The sequence below is a fragment of the Gavia stellata genome, chromosome 14 (genome assembly GCF_030936135.1).
Source record: "Gavia stellata isolate bGavSte3 chromosome 14, bGavSte3.hap2, whole genome shotgun sequence".
In the NCBI taxonomy this organism is placed as follows: Eukaryota; Metazoa; Chordata; class Aves; order Gaviiformes; family Gaviidae; genus Gavia; species Gavia stellata.
In genome coordinates this window covers 15,212,608-15,224,407 of record NC_082607.1, presented here as the reverse complement: position 1 = coordinate 15,224,407, position 11,800 = coordinate 15,212,608, and positions in this window count along the sequence as shown.

Genomic DNA, 11,800 nt, shown 5'->3' with positions numbered 1-11,800 from the left:
AATAGCTGGGATTTCCTAGAACAGTATAGAGACATCCATCTCAATACATACCTATGACAAAAATTGTAAAAGATCACCTCAACAAGGTTTCAGTGGCAACACAAAGCTGAAGAACAAATCTTATTCTGAAGTCATGTTGACATCATCAACTCATAATGCTGTGCAGAATAAGTACAACCTAAAGCCAAATATGCCAATGGCATTAAAGAGGTGAAGAAATGATGCATGTCAAAAGGCAAAGAGCGAAATAAAGTTAAAAAGAATTTTTTTTTTTTTTAGAAGTGTCATATTGGGAGCTTAAAACAGAAAAAATGATAACTTCAAAAACTTGATAATTTCCTTTTAGAAGTACCAAATCTTGTAGTAAAGTTAGATGGTTCTTGGAATGTAATCCATAATTTTCACTAACAGCCTTCTGCAAAGAATCACAATAAACCTTTGTTGAAGTCTTCTAAGATATGTTCATAAGATGTACAGCAACTCTGAATCTGTCTAGATGATAATTCATTGTACTGACTCAATTTCTAAATATACTATCAAAGAAGATTGTCTAAAAAGGTACAGAATTCTTATCTTTACAATACATCTTGACTGTATCAGTGTAGTCTCTTAGCAGAGTATCTTTGAAAAAAAAAAAGCAAAGGACATTATGGTTCCCACATTAAAACATTATAAACATCAACATTTTCAAAGAAGCAGCAGTAGGTAATTGTTAGATGTAGTGTAACATTGTTTGAACAGGATCTTTCAGAGGCCCACTTTGCTCACTTATCTGGTTGTACAAGGCATTATCCACTCCTTGAAAGCAAGTTAGCTATATAAATGACAGAATTAAGCTCTGTAACCCTCCTATTTTTTTCTGAACTTATACCATATAAAGAAATCTACGTAAGCCTTGGTTCTTATTCTGAATATTCTGAAAAACTATTATATTTTCTGGCTAAGTTTAATAGATAGAAACTCTTAAAATGAATTGTGACACTCATAGAAAAATCAGAAGTCCAGACAATGCTTTATAGTGCACTAATAACTATCTCACAATAGAAAATAGAGATCAGATTAAACAGTTGTAATAATTGCCTTTCAACAATGTCAAAAAGACAGCTACGAAAAACGAACATTTGCACCCAAAAAGAATGAACGCGAGGTTAAAAAACTGAACCAGAACTCAGTATCTCTAGACCTATTTAATACTTTTGAATAGACTTCCTGTGTGACCTTGGTTAGATGATTTTATCTTTTGCTGTTTCATTTCTCTATGTCAGTTTTGGGCAGAAACTGTCTTCTTGGTGTGTGTCTAAAATTTTAAAAACTGATTAGAAACTTTAAGACACATCCAATTGAAATTAATAGGAGCTTTCTGAGGGGAAAAAAAAAAATCAGGTTGGAATATGCTTACAAAAACAAGAGTACACAAGCCCGAGTTTTTCTGCATTTCAGACAACTGGATAACTGCATTAGCACAGCATGATGTCCAATCTAGTGCTACTTCCTGGCTTGCATCCAACCAATTCGGAGAGCAGACCAAAGAGCCTAGATGTATTTCTAGCCACCCACACAGTTTTGAAAATCTCCATATGCACTGCTATTACAAAGGGGCTCTGCTATACTTTTGGATTTCTAGGCACCTCTAACAAAAATTACCCACACATATAAATATAAATCAATAGATATCCTTTGCTCTATCTCAGCTACATCACATAGTTTTGTAAATATTTTCCAAAGTTACGGGGTTTATAATTATTAAATTCTTTCTCACTGAAACCAGGGTCTGTGCACTGTAATGAATCAATATAAGATCAGGTCATACTGATGGATCAAATGACAGTAATCTGAATTTAAGTCCATGAACAGAAGTAACACAGGAAGTCTAGGAAGATTACACTAGGGTTGAACAGATGCAATATAAGTTATTCCTTGAATAAGCAAACTTGCTCTTTTTTCCTCCAAGCTTTTTTCTTGGTTTTTTTTGTCAAATGCCAGCCTTTAGAACACCACACAGGAATGATGGAATGACTTGGAATTTTTTTAGAAGGTATGGATGGTCCTTTCCCAGAGCTACTATCACTGACACTTGGAAGTTTCTGAAACCTGCAAGGAATTTAAGACCCTGTGTAATGACCTCAGACTCTGCAATGACTTGATCTTGCAATCATTGCATCCTTAATAGTTATCGCTAGCTTTCTTGGTCACTTGGCAATTTAGTGTGTGCAAAAGCATGTGTGTGGCACAGTGGGGGGTGTGTGTATGTGTGTGTTTCAAAGGAGAATTAGCATGCCAATGTTATTTTCAACTAGACTTCCAGGCAAATGTCCTCCCAGTAGAGTATCACAACTGAAATGGCTACTTCCAATCCCTGTAAACACACCCAACATCCAAGTATTTATGACTTGCTATTTATGAGGAAGACCTACAGAATCACTGAAAGATGAGATGCAGAGAAACTATCAGTCTCTCCCCAAATCCTCCTTTGGGCAGATGGAGTCTTAAAGTAAACAAACAACAGCTTCTCAGAGCTCTTGTGGTTAGGAGAGGTTGTGGACAAAGCTTAAAATGTAAAAGTAGTGGCAAAATATAAAAAAAAAGTAAATGAAAATGATGACACAAAGAAAATCTATATAAAGTGGCTGCTATTGGTTAAAATGGGAAAGAAATACTCTCCAATTATCACACTATACATCTGTGGAAAAAGAAAGCAGGAAGTAGAAGAAAAGAAATATTTCTTAACACTTAATTACATGTGATTAAATATATCATTACCTCTCTTCTTATATGAGCAACTGTCTTTTCTGAGCCTGCTCTGGAAGTTAGTAATACCTATTCCCAAAAAATGGATAACCAGAACAGGAAAGCCGATAAGGAGCAGGATAGGTCACATGCTATAGAAGGGGACTGTAATGATGCTTCAATTATTAATAATTTAGCTTAGCATTCAGTTTTTAAAATTTCATGAGGATTCATTGTCACATCATCCAACAAGGATGGAAGATGCAAGGCAAGAAGATAAAATGCAAAAAGAAATAGAAGGGGGAAAGAGGAAATAATAATTCTGTTTATTGTTCAGGCTTATTTAGTTGCTAAACTCAATCTATTTTAGTTTTATTCTTTATGGATCACTTAGCTGAACTTGTAACCAGAAGAAAGAACACTTTAGGAAGACAGTCCCATGACAGTTCCATATCTGGAAGCCACTTTGAGTTATACAGCTCGTGGATTATACAAACCACTATCTCTTTCATATGTGCAGACACTTCTTTTAATGCAAGCTACCTTTGCAGCTTACATCTGGTTTTATGCATGTAAATATATACATAGAAAAACACACAAGGGGCATGTACATCTCCTGTTAACCAGTCATACACATATATATACTGTGCCAAAGTACAACCCTGAATGTTTTGTTCTGTTGACTGAAATCAGACTCATTGCATGTAATAGCACACACCGCCAAGTACAGAAGGGTATCAAATAGAAGTTAGTGTCCCTTTGCCTGCAGAGGATCAATTCTTTCTTATGTTTCTCCAGGAAATTTCCTTACACACAGCTTGTTCTCTCAGGCGTGTATAAGAATTTGAGTACAGACACTTGATTCTTCTGCAGAAGAGAGTGGTTACTAAAATTCATTAAGGAAGTCTGCACAGCTTGTGAAGGCCACAAACACAGTACCCCATTTTACCTCGTTTACTGCAACGTAGAAGAGCCAAACAGTATCCACTAGACCAAAATTCATACAAACTAGACTCTCTGCGTGCCAAATAAATATGTCAGTATGGACCAATCTGTTTATAAGTAATATACCACTGAGTTTTAATAACACTTTGCATAATTAAGTCTAGACAGATAAAGTCTAGTCCTAGTGAATATAAAGCTATATTTCAGTGGTTCCCCTATGTAGATAATTTTGAAAATGCTAATACCTAAAATTGTTTTGTAAGGCTAGCTCTCTATATACTGCATATTTACCAGGAAGATCATCTATTGATCTTGAGCTTCAGATTCTTTTGACTTGACACATCAGTAGAAGTAAGTGGAACCCCTTATTTATGTGAATAAACTACATAGCATTTCTAACTCTAAGTATCATTTTGAGACAAACACAACCATGGTAGAGGTTGAAAAACTACTAGAGAGCAAGATCTGTTTTCATAAAGATGTTAAGACTCACTCAGATGAAGAACTGAAGAATCACCCTAGACTAAAGAAAAAGAAATATATACGATCCTACAACAGTGAAATAAAAAAATTTCCCAAATATTAAAAAAAATGCAAAAGTAAGGGCTCATTATTAACAAGCTGAAGATTACTTTATTAATCATTTTCCTTCCAAAGAAGAATGTTTTAAAACATATAGCTACATTTGTAAGTAGTACAATTAAAAAGTATACTAATGAATCAATGGTGTGTTGTTCTTATAGATTGCCTAAAAATTGTGGTGTTGCAGAATTAGTTGGGAGTGGGGAAGCACCCACCATGTGAAAACACACTAGTACTTAGCAGCTATTTGTTTATTCTCTTGTTCTGGAAGCTGCATAGGAAATTACTACCTGTCTGTGGTAACTGGCAATTACAAGCAAAAAAAAAAAAAAAATCAAAAAAACCTGAAGTAAATGTTACCTTACTAAAATGGAAGTAGGCATAACTACAGCATGCAAGGTACTAAGGATGTTCAGTTTCTTTAAGCAGAACATATAGTATAGGTGACAATGTTTCTGGTAGCTTGTGATGTATGGTACAACCATTTTAAACAGCAATAGAATATGTAACAGATGATACACAAGTAAATACTGCAGTGGCTTCACAGTCCTGCTCTTTCACATCAACATGATTCCGTAGCTCCTGAGGTTAAAAACTGTTGTGGCTTTAGATTTTAAGTACTGGGCCCAGAAGTAATTTACATGTGGGAATCTAAAGCTGCAAAATTTTGCTACATTGCATTTGCCCTGTGCCATTTTCACAAGCACTAACAACACTGGAGGCTCTACTGTCTACAACTCCACCAAAATTGATATATCAAACTTCAAGTAGGTTTAAATATTTATATCTAGAACTGCTATCTGTGCGTTGCACAGATTTAACTGCATTTAGTTTTAACTCTGGTAATTTCTGTGCACACTTTAAACTCAAGTATGCCAGATGTTTAAATGCCACAGAGGATTATTATTACTTATTCAGTTATATAGATCCATTCCTTATGTATGCAGATGCCTAACAAGAAAGTAAAGACACCTTCCAGAGGGGGTAACACCTCCTTCTGATGAGACTTGTAGCGAGAAACTTGCCGAATCTGAGTTCTAGATATGATTGACTGACTCATTTTGCAAACTTCTGGGTGCATTCTCAGCAGTGAACATATAAATTAAAAATGTTCAGATTTTCACAGGCTAAACTTATGTAACCATGTTCTAAAATGTTGGCCTTCCTTTTAACTAACACAAAAGAAATCAAAATATTTAAGGGAACTATACTGTAAAATGTTGGTTGTTATATAAAGGAAAAAATACAGAACTATTACAGAAACCCCCAAACAAGGTGATAAAACAAAAAAATTATAGCAAAACCACTATTCATACAGCATTGAAAAAGGATCATGAACAGATTAATCACAAGGTTTAAATTTGAGTATAAACATGAACTTATTAACTTTCATATTTTATAGGAATAAACTTCAGTTGAAGAAAAACCCTAACACTCAAAAGAAACATGAACTTTAAGAAATGACAGGATAATGCAACAAAATGAAAAAAATAAGAAATGAAACAAAGGAAGCAGAGATACTGAACTTACTACTACTGCAGCACTTGAGTTTACATTTTACAGAAACCCTATGAACTAACATCACAGGGCACTCCAGGCACTAGGATTCTGGACACCCTCAAGTTAGTACCAAAGGTTGAATTCTCTTTTAGAAAAGAACACCCTGACCAGCCCGTTCCAGGTTTATCACTTCTGCCACACAGCCCTGACTTCCTCTTTCTTTACAAAGAAATGTACTCCTAATCTTTCATACTGTTACTTCTGTCATTAATATCTGACCAGCAAGTAGACAAAAAAGTTGGCAGTCCATTGGAATGACACTATACAGGCATATATTAAACATAGAGTATGTGTACCAGACCAGTCAATCTAAAAGACTATCCTCTGCTTTTAGGACTTTCTCCAAATCCATGAACTGGAACCACAATAAATATTTGGAAAGAAATGATGTCTCATAGTAATGCATTTCTGATCAACAGAATACTGATCCATAGCACCAACTGACACAATTTAGCTCCAGAAGAATACTTTCTTTCCAGATATGCATTTCAACTCACAAGATCAATGCTATATTAAAATGGAAGAAAGTAAGTTGGTAAGACTTTGCTTTGCTAAGCAATTATATAAATCAATCTGTTTGAAAAATCCCCTTAGATGAGCAGTAAAGCAATATGCTCTTAGAAAAGGAACTAGGATTTGCTACTAAGGAAGTATTCTCTCTCCGTCTCTGACAAAAAGAGCCTAGGTACAACAAAGAGCCAACACTATTTCACTGTTGTTAAGTTGGACTGTTACTTTTTTCAAAAGTGTAACTAGACAGTGAGGACATATTAAAAATGCCAAAAGTGTGTGCACACGTGTGTGTGAATAGACCTTAACCTACACATTGCTTATCGGACATCATCAGTTTGGTACTCTCAGATACAGTAGATACAGGTTCATTTATATTGGTGTTTTAGTTCAGATCAGGAACTGCTGAAGAAGTGATTGTAAGATGTAAAACTGACCTCAGGGCATCAGATGCTAGTCTGATCCCCTGAAATACAAATAGTGGGAACACCAGGTTCTCAGCACCAGTTCTGCACCCTGGTAAATTCTAATGTAGACACAAAGAATCAGTCTAACAAATGAAGAAAATGTGTGGAAAAATAATGTTCTAGAGCTTTGTTAATAGCACTTCAAATCTGCAGCTGATAGCAAATAGATGACAGCTACAACTGTGCAGATATTAAAATCTAGAACAAGCTTTTCACCAACAATGACATACTTAGGAGCAGTACAATTCATAATTATTTCATTAGAAATGACAGTAACCAAAAAATAAGTCATATTTTTACATGGCAAAAATAAGCTGCCTGCAGGATGAACCTTCTTTTACATTCAGTTAGGCTGTGATAAGTCTCCAAGACCAGTGTTCTAGGATACAGTTCTGATTTCACTTTGATAACCACATTAACGCGAACAAAGATAGGTTTTATTTATTCTAAAAATCATTAAAAAACGGACTCATGCTCCAAATAGACGACTGCAAAAACTTCTCATAATATCAACTTTTCACAGTAAAAAACACATCACCTACTAAAAACACCATCACATACACATCACAACACAGTAAAAACACCATCACATACAGAAACAATAATAATGCCATCACCCTTTTCGTTACATGAAAATTGTCAAATAACCTGTAGGACTGGGCAGTAGATATCATGTTGCCTTTCAGCTTAAGCTCTACTGTCAATAAAACACTAACTGCAAAAGATTAACAACTCCTCTTTATCCAAAAGGTCTGCTCCTATTTTGCTGCCAGATATCTCAGAAGACATACGGCTTCTTCCACCTGTAACAAAACTATGGGCTAGGACTAGCTTTTCTCTTTTTTCCTCATCATTAAATCTCTACTGCCTTCTATTCCAAAGAAGAGCTGGTATGCTTTCTTGATGTTGAGTATGAAAATGGAACATGCATCTAATGATCATACAGTGTAGTTCTCTCATAAAGGTTAATTATGTGGCTTTTCAGACCATCAGATTAAATTATTTTTGCTTAATCTTAGCATGCTTGAAAAGCAGGACTTTCATTTACCCCACAGGTATTTGTACTTAGGGGCTAAAGAAACAATGCATGAGGTGCAGAAGAATTGATAACACCGGCAGTAAAGCAGGACTAGGATTGGAGCTGGGATTTGGAAACCGACTTAGATCTAAATGAAGCACGTAGAAACACGAAGCTCTACACAGGCTACACCAGTTCTTTGTTACTCAAATAAGCACAAGCTTGCCATAGTCTATTGCATTGCACAAAGTGTCAGTGTCCTCTGTCCCTTTAATGCAAAGGAATTAAATTATCTACATGAGATACTTCCAAGTTCATATTTCAAGTAAATAATAGTTCATACTACCAAAATAATTTGTTGTCCATGTTCTAATCATTACTATTTCTGACCTAGTATGGAAACAATGTTGTTTCCGAGAAACAGTACAAGTGGTTAAAAGAAGGACGACCAAGCAGTGTTTGAAAATGTGTTTGCATCACTCAGACTCATCTGTAGTTGGAAGTTACTTGCTCTGGTCTACAGGAGCTGTTCTGTGGGTCCTGCTGCCACCTAGGGGAAAGCCGGAAAAAAATAAGAAACCTAAGTACTGAGATGACAGCAACATTAAATGAAAAAGGCTCTTAAAATTTGGTCCAGCTCACCTGACCATAAGAAATGAAGAAAGCATATTAAACTTTGAAGAGAGAAAAAAAAATCTCTTATTTAAGAGCTCAGCTGTATGTGGAGCTCTGTTTTTGTGATAGGATACAAGGTATTTTATAGAGTTTATTTACAGTGAAGGAGATATAAGTCTTCAATTCAAAACTACTTTGATAATTAAGATATGGGCTGATTTTGGACAAAATCAGCCTATATTTCATTTTAACTTCTGCTTGCTGACATATTAGAAACGAGGTTCATTTGACATCTTGATTAATGATCAAAATAAAATATGAAGTACTCCAGCGTACATTTAGATTAACACTGTAGCTATAACTGATAGTATACTGCTTTATCTTTGAAAGTATGCCTAAGAAAAGGTAACACTTCATCTAAGTAGACATGCCTGATGAAAATATACTGTATTGGCTAATGGCGACAATAGGAAAGCGGAAATCAAGACACCTGACAATTAAGAGAGCATTTAAGTCCAATATATATGAAAAATTCCTTAAAACAAAAGAAAATGCAGAGAAAGTATGAGATAGTGTACTTTAAAATATGACCTAAAAATTCAATATATACCTATAAGAAAAAAACATATATAAAACCAACACAAACAGGTAAAATGGTTATTACTGCAGTGAAACCCACAAAACTCACAAAAGTAATATACACACATGTGCTTATTAGAAAGAGCAAGTCAGAAGTTAACTATTTTTAGATCTTATGTAGAACACGAAATACAGTTTCAACCATCGCACAGCAAACCTATCAGTTCTAGATTTGGCTTTTATACATTTTTCTAATCATCATAAACATGCACATCAAGTCTATACAGGCATCTATATGCACATCTGGTTTTTAAGTTTCCATTTTATCTCAAATATTTTTAGACAGTAAGAATAGAAAACCAACCTGTATCAGCTAGAGGCAACATCTTTCCTAAACTCTTCAATAACATCCTTCCCAGTAATATAACAACCCATTTACTGGTACCTTCTCTAACACAGCCTATATTGACACCAATATTCCAAAACAAAACAAAACCAAACCTAAACAAAAAAGCCAAGAAGAAACAGAACTGGATTGACTCCTGATTTGGAGGCAGTTCTCTCAGGGAAGATAGTCTTTGCTAGTTAGTTAGTTTGCTAGCTTGAATTCAGAGAGGAAAACTGCATTTTCCATTTTTATTAGTGTTTTATCAATAGCTAAAAAGTAATGTTTTAGTCACAAAAGAACATACAGGACCAGTTTGAAAATGCATTTGCTTCTGCACATGAATTCTTTTTCTTGTAGTTCTTGCCAGGAATATCTTTTGCGATTAATTCAAAACGGTGAGGCAATTCATTTTCTCCTCTTTAAGTGTCTCCTGATGAGACAGAATCAAAAGGTACTTAGCCAAACACAGTAGAAATTGTTGAAGAATTCCTAAGCATTGTAAGTGTCATATAAGGTAGATGTTACTAAGGAAACAAAGGAAGTCATTCATATTTTAGCTGCCACAGGTAGTGCAAACTTTCCATCTATTAAAAATAGCTCTAAATTGTCTTTCAAAACTTCCCGTAATGCCTTGCATCTGAAAACACATTAAAAACTGAAATAATTATAAAGCTGGATGGACAGCATCAATTAGATGAAGTAAGGATACCCACCGCTTTTATAGCAGGAGTGCAGATTCATTAAAAAAAGTTTTCAGCATTTTAGAGGGCATGAACCCCAGTCGTGGACCCATGGCCATACAAAGCTGTTGATCGGTCTTATCTTTAAAAATGTTTTATGCAGCCACATACTGCATTCAGAGTTGCGTGTGGATTGGCCATAATAATCAGCAGGGGAAGGAGAGCTCATCACTACAAGCTCTCCTTCCCCTGCAGATTACCTCAGCATGAAGCCACGTATCTCAACCAAAAAAGATGCTACGGAGAGCTATAAAAGCTGTTTCTAGATCAGCTAGCTTTGTGTTCAGCCTATAGTTACAACCTTCTTTTAACCTTCAGAAAAGCAAAAGGACCAGGATGGTCTCTGAATATTAGCAATCTTAAAGTTTAGAAATAAATCACTAAGCAGATAAAACTCACTAACAGACCTGGCCTGTCTCATGCTCACACAACTGACGCCGAGTTCAAATACATGGAAAATTCAGCAGCAAGACCTGATGTAAAAGGAACAAGGCAGCACATTGCATATGTTGGGGGGGAGTGGGAAGGTTAGGGGTGTCTAGCACATTGTATAGCACTGAGAAGAACCTTTCATTCAAAAAAAGCGCACAGAGTGGTATTTTATACACATATTTAGCTGCTTTAAATAGCACAGAAAAATAAGCAAAGCTGCCGAAGCAAAGACATTTGCCTATCAGAAATCTTTGGACCCCACTTACATAAGAGCTCCAAATCACAACATCAGTGTTTGGAAAACTTTTTAATCAGAATGTAATATTCTGGAGAGAAATAACAATGTTTGCCTCCTTGTCCCAGACAAGTAAGAAAATCATGCACTTGTGGCAACTTTTGAGGACTTAGGGTCAGAGACTAAGTCAGAGACTGCAATGCAACATGAATATCGCTGAAACAATGTTCTAAGTACACAAAGACTCACCTAGGTATTATGTATGTCCTATTTTTTTCTGAGATAATTTATCATCTAGTCAAAAAGCCCAGTAATTTGCAATGAAATGTCTGAGAAAAACCTCATCTACAATAGCAGCTTAGGAGTTCAACTCCAATGTTAGTAAGAGTAAGATCCCTGTCGCTACTTTGCATCACATCTAGTCTGTCTCAGTCCATGTGAGCTGCTGGCTCTTCCTTCCACCGCATATCCTGCAAAGCTATATAAGCAGTGTGCGCAGCTTCAGGTGCATCCTCAGTAGGAATGTGACTAAACATATGTCCCTTTGCGAAAAATTCATATGTATATACTCCAAAAATGTTAATGTCTCACATAGCCAAAGGAAGAGCTGAAAAGAGTTTTTGAAGTTTCCACCTAGGCTGCAACTATGTGACGAGAAGCTGTTTTAAATGTTAATTTGTCTGACCGCAGAAAATGGATCCTTCTTAAATCTCTCTCACAATTCATCTTTATCCAGCTTACATGTTTCCCCATCACCCAAAGCACTTCCTAAAAAGATGTGCATGCAGGTATTTTCTGAAGCCATTTATTCTGTCCATATGCAAGTGTTTGAAGTTAGAAGGTACTCAACTGCTTGAACAGAAGAAAGCAAACAGAAAAGAACACCTAGCACAGACAAAGCACATTAGATTTATTTTTAATTTCTGGTAATGTGCCAGAAAGCTTCCTTGTACTCTTTGACCAGTAAGTGTATTTGTTCTCTACAAAAGAAAGAATGCTTTT